This window comes from Tachyglossus aculeatus (genome assembly GCF_015852505.1).
Source record: "Tachyglossus aculeatus isolate mTacAcu1 chromosome 12 unlocalized genomic scaffold, mTacAcu1.pri SUPER_6_unloc_4, whole genome shotgun sequence".
NCBI lineage: Eukaryota > Metazoa > Chordata > Mammalia > Monotremata > Tachyglossidae > Tachyglossus > Tachyglossus aculeatus.
In genome coordinates this window covers 3,800,724-3,813,087 of record NW_024044831.1, presented here as the reverse complement: position 1 = coordinate 3,813,087, position 12,364 = coordinate 3,800,724, and the positions used below count along the sequence as shown (strand labels likewise).

Here is a 12,364-nt window from a genome sequence, read left to right as displayed (position 1 = left end):
AGTGAATGAGCCAAATCCTCCTTGAGAAGGTGGAATTCCAGAGGGTTTTTGAGGGTGGGATTTATTCGGGCTGGGGAATTTAAAAGGGTGGATTTCCAGGCCAAAGAAAGGGTAGAAGCCACAGGTGGGAGAAGGAAGCATGGAAAACGAGTCACGGTATGAAGGTTCTTTTCGGAGGGTTAGTTGAAGAAAGCAGATAATGAGTCAGAGAAGCAGAGGAGGTGGATTGCACTGAAGCCAGTGATCAGGCATTCACTGAAGTCAACTCAACTACAATCCACTATTCCTCTAGACTGTAAGCTCGTTGTGGTCAGGGACTGTGGCTGTTTATCATTCTATTGTACTCTCCCGAGCATTTAGTACAGTACTCTGCACAAAGTAACAACTTAATAAATATTATGGAACGAATTCATTTTCCAGTTTACAGGAGTTGCTGCAATCAGGTTCCCTGTGCTAGAAGCTGTGTTTGTTCGTGTGTGTATGTGTGTGCACACAAAGTATTGGTTAATGGAAGCAGCCAACAAGTTCAGGCAGTGGTGACGGTTGAAGACGAAGAGAGAAAAAGATCCTCTTTCAGACTATTAGCTCGATGTGGGCAGGGAATGTGTCTACCAACTCTTTTGGGGTGGCAGAGAGCAGACAATCTCAGGAAATCCCTTTAAATCTACCAAAATAATGTGAAAATCTGGATCTTTCCTTATCCCTGTCGGAAAAGGAACTCAAAGATCATTTTGGATTCTATAACTCTCTCCTTCCCATAGAGAATCAGTAGCAAATGTCCTGTAAGTTTCTTCACTCATCCCATCAATGTACTCTGCTTTGGCTCGTCCCTCATCCACTGAAGAAAGTCAATGCTGCCTCGCAAAAAATGCCCAACGTCTCCACGGTGAGAGAATTCCTCCTGCTGGATTTCTCAGAGGTCCGCGAGCTGCAGCTGGTCCATGCCGCACTGTTCTTCCTGGTCTACCTGGCGGCCCTGACGGGAAATCTCCTCAACGTCGTCTTCACCACCCTCGACCGGCGCCTCCACACCTCCATGTACTTCTTCCTCAGGACTGTCCCTCATCTACCCCTTCCTCATTTCCGTCACCATCCCCAAATTCTTCACCATCTCCTTGACTAGTAACAGCTCCATCTCCTTCCTGGGCTGTTCGGCTCAGCTCTTACTGGTGATCTTGTTTGCCGCTTCGGAGTATTTTATCCTCACAGCGATGTCCTATGACTGCTACGCTGCCATCTGCCTCCCCCTGCACTATATGGACATCATGGACCAAGAGGCCTGTGACAGGTTGGCCGCCGCCTCCCAGCTCAGTGGAGGGTTGTTTGGGGGTTCTAATTTCAGCGTCGACCTTATCCCGGTCCTTCTGCAGGTCCAAGGTCATTCAGCAGTCCTTCTGTGATGGTCCCTCTCTGCTGAAGATCTGAAGCCGCCCTCAGATTCCTCCTCGATGCTGGACATGCTCGTGTCCGTGTTCTATGCAGTAGAATGCCCTGCCATGAACCCCCTCATCTACAGCCGGAGGAACCGGGACATGAAGGCCGCCATTGGGAGAGTGATAAAGGGGATACTTTCCCACCTTTTTCTCTGGAAACAAACTGTCTCCTTGTGTTGATATTGCCATCACTCACCTCACTAAGACACCCTACAGAGGGCTACATATGGTTGTCTTTTCTGGCTGAAAGGAGGCTTTCTCAGAGTCTGGAGGGATGTCTGATAATTTCAGTGTGTGATGGACAATCCCTCCCCAGAGGGCATTTCGCTGGGGTCGATAGAAGCTAACAGGTTGGATCCAGTTTGTATCCCACAAGGGGCTCAATCTTCATCCCCATTTTACAAAAAAAGGGAACTGAAACCCCAGAGAAGTGAAGTAACCTGCCCAAGGTCCCACAGTAGACAAGTGGCAGAGCCGGTATTATTAACTAGGTCCTTCTGACTCCCAGGCCTGAGTTCTATCCACTTGTCCACGCTGCTTCTTTTGGGTAAGTCATTTAACCTTCATAATTAACAAAATTATTTTTCCTTCCCAGACCAATGAAGCGTTCCAAAATCTATCAGTCTCACGTGATGTGGAAAAATTCCCTCCCTGTGTTGCATTCCTAGGTATTGGTGTCTTCTCCTGAATAAAGTTTTTCTATCCGACTTGCTACTTTTCCTTTCTGAGAGTGAACGTGTCATCAGTGCTGTGCCTTGTGAATTGAAGTTCTGTGATCTAGGGGAAAGAGCATGAGCATAAGAGTCAATCGTTTTATTGAGCACTTACTATGCGCAGAACACTGTTGTCATTCATTTCAGAACGCCTGGGAAGACTGTAGAGCTCATCCAAACTGTAAAGACCATGCCACAGTGCCAAAATCCAGCAGACGGCTGCATGGTAGCCACAGTTGTGCAGTGGATATCAATAATAAAAATAATAATGGTATTTGTTAAGCTCTTACTATGTGTCAGGCACTGTACTAAGCACTGCGCTTGATACAAGCCAATCAGGATGGAGGGGCCTGTGATGGTTGGGGTAACTGCACTGGACAAAACCCCCCTCCTGCAAGCCCCCTGCCCAGTCTGGGTACGCGGCCCTGGACTGAACTCCAACATAGGTCCAGAGTGTGAGCATCTCCCCATATTGGTTCCGACTCTTCCATCTGCCTCCTCTTCCCTACCTGTCCCTCCACTCCCCCCCTACAAAAATCACTCTCAATGGAGCATTGTGGGTCTGAGGGGCTCTGAACTCTATCTGCTCTTGGTCTTCTGGGTGGCAGGGGGTGGGGGGCAAGCCACGAAGTCTCCAAAAACCTGGCTATTGCACTGGGCACAGAAGAGGTGCTCCATCAATTGCAATGATGGCCTACTGGATGGATGAATCCATGGATGAATGAATAGATGGTTGGATGAGAGAAGATGGATCTGAGCAGTTGGATGGGATTTGTATCCATCTTTTACGCCCTTCTTCTAACGGTCGTACCTACCCTAAGGGCGTGACGTATTCTCCACGTGGCTCAGTGGAAAGAGTACGGGCTTTGGAGTCAGAGGTCATGGGTTCAAATACCAGCTCTGCCATCTGTCAGCTGTGTGACTTTGGGCAAGTCACTTAACTTCTCTGTGCCTCAGTTACCTCATCTGGAAAATGGGGATTAAAACTGTGAGCCCCCCATGGGACACCCTGGTCACGTTGTAACCTCCCCACCGCTTAGAACAGTACTTTGAACATAGTAAGTGCTTAACAAATACCATTATTATTATTATTTCCTTCAGGACACCTTCCCTGGCTAAGTCAATTTTCTTCCACACCCTTCTGCGTTGCCCTGGCTTGCTCTCTTTTATTAATCCTCCTCCCAGCCCCACATCACTTATGTCCATATCCGTAATGCAAGTCCCTTCACTTCTCTGGCCCTCAGTTACCTAATCTGTAAAATAGGGATTGAGACAGTGAGCCCCACGCGGGACAGGGGACTGTGTCCAACCTGATTCATTATTATTAACATTAACCCACCTGGAAGATACCCTAGAAAACAATCACAAGATCCCTCTAAATATACGGTTGCAAGACTCTGTAGGGGGTAGGTGGATCTAACCCAGGAAGTACAAATTAATGGGCTCCTGATCATGATGATAATGAATTATCATAATCATAATTATCAACATTATCATTATAGTCTTTATTAAGAATTTACATGCTAAAGTCTCTAGCAAGTGCTGATTAGAAACAGAACGATCAGTTAAGACAAAGTCTCTGGCCGTAAGAGGCTCAGAATATAAGAGAAAGTGACAGCATTTATCATATCCTCATGTTACAGAGAGACCCAGAGGGGGTTAAGGTGGTCACCCAAGATCACATAGCTGATCAGTGGCAGGGTTGGCATTAGGATTTAAGTGTCATGGCTCCCCGTGACATGATCAATCCCCTCTAGACTGTAAGCTACTTGTGGGCAGGAAACATGCCTACCAACCAAATCTTTTCTTTGTCTTCTCCTCCAAAGTCCATCCACTCCTTAATGACCCACCATTCTTCCTGTCTCACAAACTCATAATATTGACATTATCCCCGACTCCTCTCTCTCATTCAACCCACAAATTCAATCCATCACCAAATCCTGTCAGTTCCACCTTCACGAAATCACTAAAATCTGCCCTTTCCTCTCCATCCGAAGTGCTACTAATTGATCCATCTTGGTGTATCTAGCTATAATTCTATTTATTCTGATGGTATTGAAACCTGTCTACTTGTTTTGTTTTGTTGTCTGTCTCCCACGTCTAGACTGTGAGCCTGTGGTTGGGTAGGGACCGTCTCTATATGTTGCGGATTTGTACTTCCCAAGAGTTTAGTACAGTGTGCTCTGCACACAGCAAGCGCTCAATAAATACGATTGGATGAATGAATGAATGAAGGAAGGAAGGAATCAATGAAGGGACGTCACAGAAGAAATGCTGGACAACGTTGGACCCACTGAAGGACAAAGAGAAGAGAAGGTCGAAGCGGAAGGCAAGACCCTGAACAGCCCTCCTCTGAGCCTTGACGCGGCCGCCATCTTCTCAAAAGCCCCTGGTTTCATGAGGACCTCGTAGAGCAGGCGCAGGCAGATGATGGTGTAGCGGTCATAAGACATCACTGTGAGGACAATAAACTCCCAGGCAGGAAACAGGACTCCCGGGAAGAACTGAGTGGTACAATTCAAGAAGGAGTTGGATCAGCAGTTAGTCAAGGAGGTGGTAATGGATTTGGGGACGGTCACGGAGATGAGGCAGAGGTCAGTGAAGCACGAGCGTCTGAGGAAGACGTACGTGGGGGTGTGGAGGCACCGGTCGAGGGCTGTGACGGCGACGATGAGGAGATTCCCTCCCAGAGTCGCCAGGGAGACTAGGAGGAACAGTGTGCTGTGGACCTGCTGCAGCTCCCGGACCTCCGAGAAACCCGACAGGAGGAATTCCCTCACCATGGAGATGTAGGACATGTCTGGGGGTTGATGTCTACTTCCCGCACAGGACGAGGGAAGACTTCAATTTACAGGCCTTGATTGAGACGATAAGGGAATCAACATTAATTCCCGTAAGAGTAAATCAATCATTCTTACGTACTGAGCACGTACAGATTTCAATAGTATTAGTACAAATGACCCTTCTAGTTATCGCCCTATCTCCCTCCTACCATTCCTTTCCAAACTCCTTGAACGAGTCGTCTAAACGCGCTGTCTGGAATTCCTCAATCCCAACTCTCTCCTCGACCCCCTCCAATCTGGCTTCCGTCCCCTGCATTCCACGGAAACTGCCCTCTCAAAGGTCACCAATGACCTCCTGCTTGCCAAATCCAACTGCTCCTACTCTATCCTAATCCTCCTCGACCTCTCAGCTGCCTTCGACACTGTGGACCACCCCTTTTTACTCAACACACTATCCAACCTTGGCTTCACAGACCCTGTCTTTTCCTGGTTCTCCTCTTATCTCTCCACCCGTTCATTCCCAGTGTCCTTCGCGGGCTCCTCCTCCCTCTCCAATTCCCTTACTGAAGGGTTCCTCAAGGGTCAGTTCTTGGTCCCCTTCCGTTATTTATCTACACTCACTCGATTGGTGAACTCATTCGCTCCCACGGCTTCAACTATCATCTCTACGCTGATGACACCCAAATCTACATCTTTGCCCCTGCTCTCTCTCCCTCCCTCCAGGCTCGTATCTCCTCCTACCTTCAGGACATCTCCATCTGGATGTCTGACCACCACCTGAAACTCAATATGTCCAAGACTGAATTCCTTATCTTCCCTCCCAAACCCTGCCCTCTCTCTGACTTTCCCATCACTCTTGACGGCACTACCATCCTTCCCGTCTCACAAGCCCACAACCTTGGTGTCATCCTCGACTCTGCTCTCTCGTTCACCCCTCACATCCAATCCGTCACGAAAACCTGCCGGTCTCACTTCTGCAACATCGCCAAGATCTGCCCTTTTCTCTCCAGCCAAACCGCTACCCTGCTCGTTCAATCTCTCATCCTATCCCTACTGGATTACTGCATCAGCCTCCCCTTTGATCTCCCATCCTCCTGTCTCTCCCCACTTCAATCCATACTTCACGCGGCTGCCCGGATCACCTTGGTGCAGAAACGCCCTGGGCATGTTACTCTCCTCCTCAAAAATCTCCAGTGGCTACCAATCAACCTACACATCAAGCAAAAACTCCTCACCCTCGGCTTCAAGGCTCTCCATCACCTCGCCCCTTCTTACCACACCTCCCTTCTCTCCTTCTACAGTCCAGCCCGCACCCTCCGCTCCTCTGCCACTTATCTCCTAATTGTGCCAAGTTCTCGCCTGTCCCGCCGTCGACCCCTGGCCCACGTCATCCCCCTGGCCTGGAATGCCCTCCCTCCGCACATCTGCCAAGCTAGCTCTCTTCCTCCCTCCAAAGCCCTACTGAGAGCTCACGTCCTCCAGGAGGCCTTCCCAGACTGAGCACCCTCCTTCCTCTCCCGTCCTCCCCCTCCCCATCCTCCCGTCTTACCTCCTTCCCCTCACCACAGCACCTGTACATATGTATATATGTTTGTACGTATTTAGTACTCTATTTATTTTACTTGTACATATGTATTGTATTTGTTTTATTTTGTTAATATGTTTTATTGTGTTGTATGTCTCAATCAATCAATCAATCAATCAATCGTATTTATGGAGCGCTTACTATGTGCAGAGCACTGTACTAAGCGCTTGGGAAGTACAAATTGGCAACACATAGAGACAGTCCCTACCCAACAGTGGGCTCACAGTCTAAAAAGGGGCTCACAGTCTAAAAATGTCTCCCCCTTCTAGACTGCAAGACCGCTGTTGGGTAGGGACCATCTCTATATGTTGAAAACTTGTACTTCCCAAACGCTTAGTACAGTGCTCTGCACAAAGTAAGCGCTCAATAAATGCGATTGAATGAATGAATGAATGAATAGTGCAAATGACCCTGCTGTCAAGTAATTCCAGTCTCACAGACTTGTAGGTGTGGTACAGTGCAGTGGAAAGGGCCCAGTCCTTAGAGTCAGAGGACTTGGGTTCTAATTCTGGCTCTACTACTTGCCTGCTGTGTGGCCTTGGGCAGCATACTTAACTTCTCTGAGCCTCAGATTCCTCATCTATAAAATGGAAATCCAAGGCCTGTTTTCCCCACTATCGAGACTGCGAGCCCTGTATGGGGTAGAGACCGTGTCCTACCTGATTACTGTGCATTTACCCCTGTACATACTACTGCGCTTGGTGTAGAAATAGCATTTTTATGGCATTTATTAAGCACTTATTATGTGCAAAGCACTGTTCTAAGCGCTGGATAACAAGAGCCACAAGTATCATTATTATTTGGGGAGACAGAAACCTAAAATAAATTGCAGATAGGAGACTACCAGAAAGCATAAAGAGATGTACTGCTGTGAAATGTTGTAAGTCAATCAACGTATTTATTGAGCAGCTACTGTGTGCAGAGCACTTTACTAAATGCTCGGGAGAGTCCAACATAATGGAGTTGGTACGTACTTTCCCTGCCTACGATAAGCATATAGTCTAGAAGTGATTTTCTACTCAAATTAAAATTCCTCAGCCCCTCTCAGGATTGTACCTGGAGAGCTTCCAGTACTCTACCAGTCTCGGCTATGGGAGGGAGGGTCAAGCAGAGGCCTATCCATTCCATTCCTAGCTTGGGCAGTGGCTAGCGAGTGGAAGGCAATCTGCTATAAGTCAAAATTCACCTGTGCCGGGCAGCAATGGCATGGGAGAGGGTCGAGGGTGGAGACTCAAATTTCTTTCTCATGGAAGAAGGCAATGGTAAACGACTTCTTTATGCTTACCAGGGAAACTCTTTGGGTACAAATAGCAGAATGACTACTGGTATTTATCCATAAAGCCACCTTCCGCAGAGTGAAAACCTGAGTCTCTGCCATTGTGTTCGATCCACATTTTGATTATATGTTCAGCTGCCTTTGACTCTGTCTCATGCCGCTGCTGCCCAGCACAGGTAAATAAATTTGTCTGATGATTCTGCTTAGATGTTTCATTTATATATTTATTGAATGCTTACTGTGTGCAGAGCACTGTACTTAGCGCTTGGAAAGTACCATTCAGAATAACGACGGGCATTCCCTGCCCATACCGGGCTTACGTCTCATACGTCTTATCAACCTCTGTCCCAGACATTAACAAATCCTCAGAAGCTGGACTTTCTCTTTGGCCACCTCTTTATATGGACACCCTCACGGTCAGAACTCTGATGAGGAATGGGATGGTCAGCAGGAGGAAACAGACATTTTGTCCCTTAGAGCAAGAAGGAGGAATTTCCCATTTAGGACTCTCCCCTGGGTGGTCTTCACGTCCCGGTTCCTCAGGCTGTAGATGAGGGAGTTCAGGGCGGGTGGGCACCACGCTGTAGAACACGGACACCAACAGGTCCAGGGTCGAGGGGGAGTCAGACACTGGCTTGAGGTAGGAGATGATGGCCATAGAGAGAGAGATGGTGGCGACAGCGAGGTGAGTCAGGCAGGTGGAGCAGGCTTTGGCCCGGCTCTCGGTGGCTGCTATCCTCAGCACGCCCTGGAAGATGTGCACTTAGGGGATGATGATGAAGACGAAGCAGATGACACTTAAAGCTACCCCACTGGTGACGCTCATATATGGGGAAGTGGTCCTTGGAAAAGGAGATTTTCAGCTTGGATGGGGCGTCACAGAAGAACTGCTGGACGATCCTGGACCCACAGAAGCTCAGGGAGAAAGTGGAAGCTGAATATAGAACCCCAAACATCACTCCGCTGAGCCAGAACGCAGCCGCCATCTTTTCACAGGCCTTGTTGGTCATGATAAGCTCATAGCGCAGGAGGCAGCAGATGGTGACGTAGTGGTCCTAGGACATCGCTGTGAGGATGATGAGCTCTGAAGTGGCCAGAACGACCATCAGAAAGACCTGGGCGACACATCCCAGTAAGGTGGTGGTTCTAGGATGGGTCAGGGAGATGACGACGGACTTGGGAACAGTGATAGAGATGTAGCGAAGGTCGACGAGGGACAGACTCCTGAGGAGGAAGTACATGGGGGTGTGGAGGCGCCGGTCAAAGATGGTGACGACGACGATGAGGAGATTCCTCGTCAGGGCCGCCAGGTAGACCAGGAGAAACAGCGCGGCGTGGACCAGCTGCAGCTTCCGGACACCCCAGAAACCCAGCAGGAAGAATCCCATCACCATGGAGACGTTGGGCATTTTTTGGAGGAAGCATTGACTTTCTACAGGGAAGAGGGACGAGCCAAAGTTAGAGTCCATTAATGGGATGAGTGAAGAAACTGACGGAACATTTCCTAGTGATCCTTTTTAGAAAAGAGACAGTTATTGAATTCAAAATGTACTTTGAGTTCACCGTTGGGACACTGAACATTTCTGGAGAATGATGTAGACTCCCTGCACAGTAAGAGGGATGACTTAAATTTAAAGACATTGATGTAGTGGATGAAGGAATAAGACTAAGTCAATCTATTCTATTTGTTGAGTACCTACAGAGGACGCGGTATTAGTACATATGATCACTGCCCCCAAGGAGCTTACATTCTATTGGAAGCACCAAGCTTCAAACCGTGTAGAAGCAGGGTTCACCACTGGAAAAAAGACAGGCCTGGGAGTCAGAGCACATGAGTTCTAATACCAGCTCAACCAGTTCTCTGCTGCCTAGTCATGGCAAAGTGTCCTAATTTCACTCCACCTCAGTTTTCTCAATAGTAAAATGAGGATTCGTTAACGGTTTACCCTCCTACTAAGTCTGTGAATTCCTCTTGTGACACGGACTGTGTTCTACCAGATATTTCTGGATCTCTACTACCACTTAATACTTTGCTTGGAACGTAGTAAACACTTAATAAATATCAATAGAATTATTTTTGGTTGAGGAGATATAAACCAAACTGAATAACAGAAAACAGAGCTCAGAGAACATGAGAATATGTCCCATGACTGTTGTGGAAAATTTTTCAGTGGTTTTAGAGTCAAACAAGTGCCTTTACACATAGATTCGTCCATTTAGTGGAGAGAGAATGGGCCTGGTAGACTGAAGGACCTGGATTTTAATCCTATCTATTCTCCTTGTCTGCTGTGTTACCTGGGGCCAGTCACTTACCTTCTCCGTGCCACGGTTACCTCATCTAAAAAATGGGGCTTAAAACTGTGAGCACTCTATGAGGCATGTACTATGACCAACCTGATTAGCTTCTATCCACCCCTGTGCTTAGTACAGTACCTGGAACATAGTAAGCCCTTAACGGTACTATAAAGCAAACAAACAACGAAAAACCCCCATATATCCCGACTCCACTTGCCCACATATCTGCAATCACACTTGGATTCACACAAACACAAACATACCTCATCATTCATCTAGTCCTTTCCTAAAGCACCGTTCAGCCTACATCTCTCCTCTCCTCAACCTCCTCTCATTACAAGTTGTGTCTTCTCACAAGCAACAAAAACTCACAACTGGATTGAAGGATCTCCACCCTGTGACTGCACTTCACCCCCTCTCCATCTTTCAACTCGTTTATTCAGCTCTCAAAGCAACTTTCTAGTTGCTACTCACGACCGACTCTCCCGTTTCCATTCTAACCTGGAATTTCCTCTCTTATCCACTCAAAATCAGAGAGCGCACAGTTCTTTCCGAATCCTGAGAACTGGTAAAATCCCCCCTCCTCCAACCAGCTTCCTCGATTCATTTACCAGCCCTCTAAACAGACTTCACCTACCTCGGGCGTGAATCAACTCTTGTTCATCCTCATTTACTGGAAAAAGCGTGGGCCGAGGAGTTCTCTTCTTGACTGTGAGCTCCTCATAAGCTGCATACACATCTACCAGCTCTATTCATTCATTCATTCAATCAATCGTATTCATTGAGCGCTTACTGTGTGCAGAGCATTGTACTAAGCGCTTGACAAGTTCGCAACATACAGAGACAGTCCCTACCCAACAACGGGTTCACAGTCTAGAAGGGGAAGACAGACAACAAAACAAAACAGTAGACAGTTGTCAAAACCATCAGAACAAGTCTATTGTACTCTTCCAAGAGTCAGAGGACTTTGGTTCTAATACTGGCTCTGTCCCTTTGCTGCTGAGGGACCTTGGGCAAGTCGCTTCACTTCTCTGGGCCTCAGTTTCTTCATCTGTAAAATGGCATGTAAACATTGCATATTTATCTTTCCGTTATTTTTTTTCCTTCTAGAAAGGGCAGGGGATGTGTCTGTTATGGTGTTTCATAATGGATATAGCACAGGCTTTCTAGTCATAAGGAGTCAGAAGGACACGGGTTCTAATTTCGGCTCCTCCTCGTATATGCTGTTTGACCTTGGGCAGGCCATTTAACTTCTCTGAGCCTCAGTTACCTCACCCGGAAAATGGGGGTTACGACTGTTAGCCACATGTAGAACAAGAACTATATACAATCTGCTTTACCTGTAACTACCCCAGCGCTTTGGACAGTGCTTGGGGCATAGTAAGAGCTTAAAAAGTACTACTATCATTATTATTACTCTCCAAGTGCTTAGTGCACAAAAAAAGCGCTCAATCAATATGATTCAAGATTAGTTGATTGATAGTAAATTAAACTGTGTCAACCTGCAAGGGATTCTGGAACACACTGAAGGCCAAAGTGACTGTCCGCAGTGATGACGCTGTGCTGGATCACCAAAGACTGGTGGCCAGTTGGCATGGTAGTGAGGTTTGAGGAGGACGTAGGAGAGGGGTGTGATGATTGGGGTTGTTGAAATGGAAAGCACCTCCCCTCCTGCTAGCACCCGTGCTCCGCTTGGGGCTGTGGCCCTCGTCCAAATCCCAACTAAGGCCTCAAACTGGCTCCATCCCTTCCATCCTCATCCTCGTCCCCCCCCCCCCATCTCTCCATCCCACTCACCCCTAGTCACTCTCACCGGGGAAGCGTGGGGCTGGGGATCGCTGAACTCTGCAGGGCTGGGCTGGTCCCCTCTTTCCCCCCAAGCTCCTGGGTTTGGTCAGCCAGAAAAGAACAGAGAGGAGCTCTCGGTCCCTCTCTGACCTCCCTCAGACCCTGAGAAGCTCTCCAGATGAAGCCCCATCCCTGAAGATAAGGCTGGAGCTACTCAGAGGGGGGATCCCTGGGGAATGGCTCGGGGCCCTGCCGAGGGACCTCGTGCCCTAAGCAAACCAAACACCCTCTGGTCACATGGTTCCTGAGGCTTCTGGGAGACAAGGGAGCAGACCCTGTAGCATCAGCGATGGTGCCGGCCTTAGGGGTTCCCGTGGAACCAGCGGCATCTGCATCCCAGCTTCCCAATGGTTGCTGTTTTCAATGACACTCTTTAGCCTTTGTCTCATTCACAACCTGAGACACTCAGTCTGTCAGTCAATCAACCAACT

The 12,364-nt window shown here is 48.0% G+C and overlaps 1 non-coding gene across 1 annotated transcript; it reads left to right on the top strand.

Moving 5' to 3' along the window:
* The first annotated feature begins 7,552 nt into the window (after positions 1-7,552).
* Positions 7,553-7,690, top strand: LOC119921719. The gene has a single exon (XR_005448574.1). It is a non-coding gene; the product is annotated as a small nucleolar RNA SNORA7 (small nucleolar RNA).
* The last annotated feature ends 4,674 nt before the right edge of the window (positions 7,691-12,364 follow it).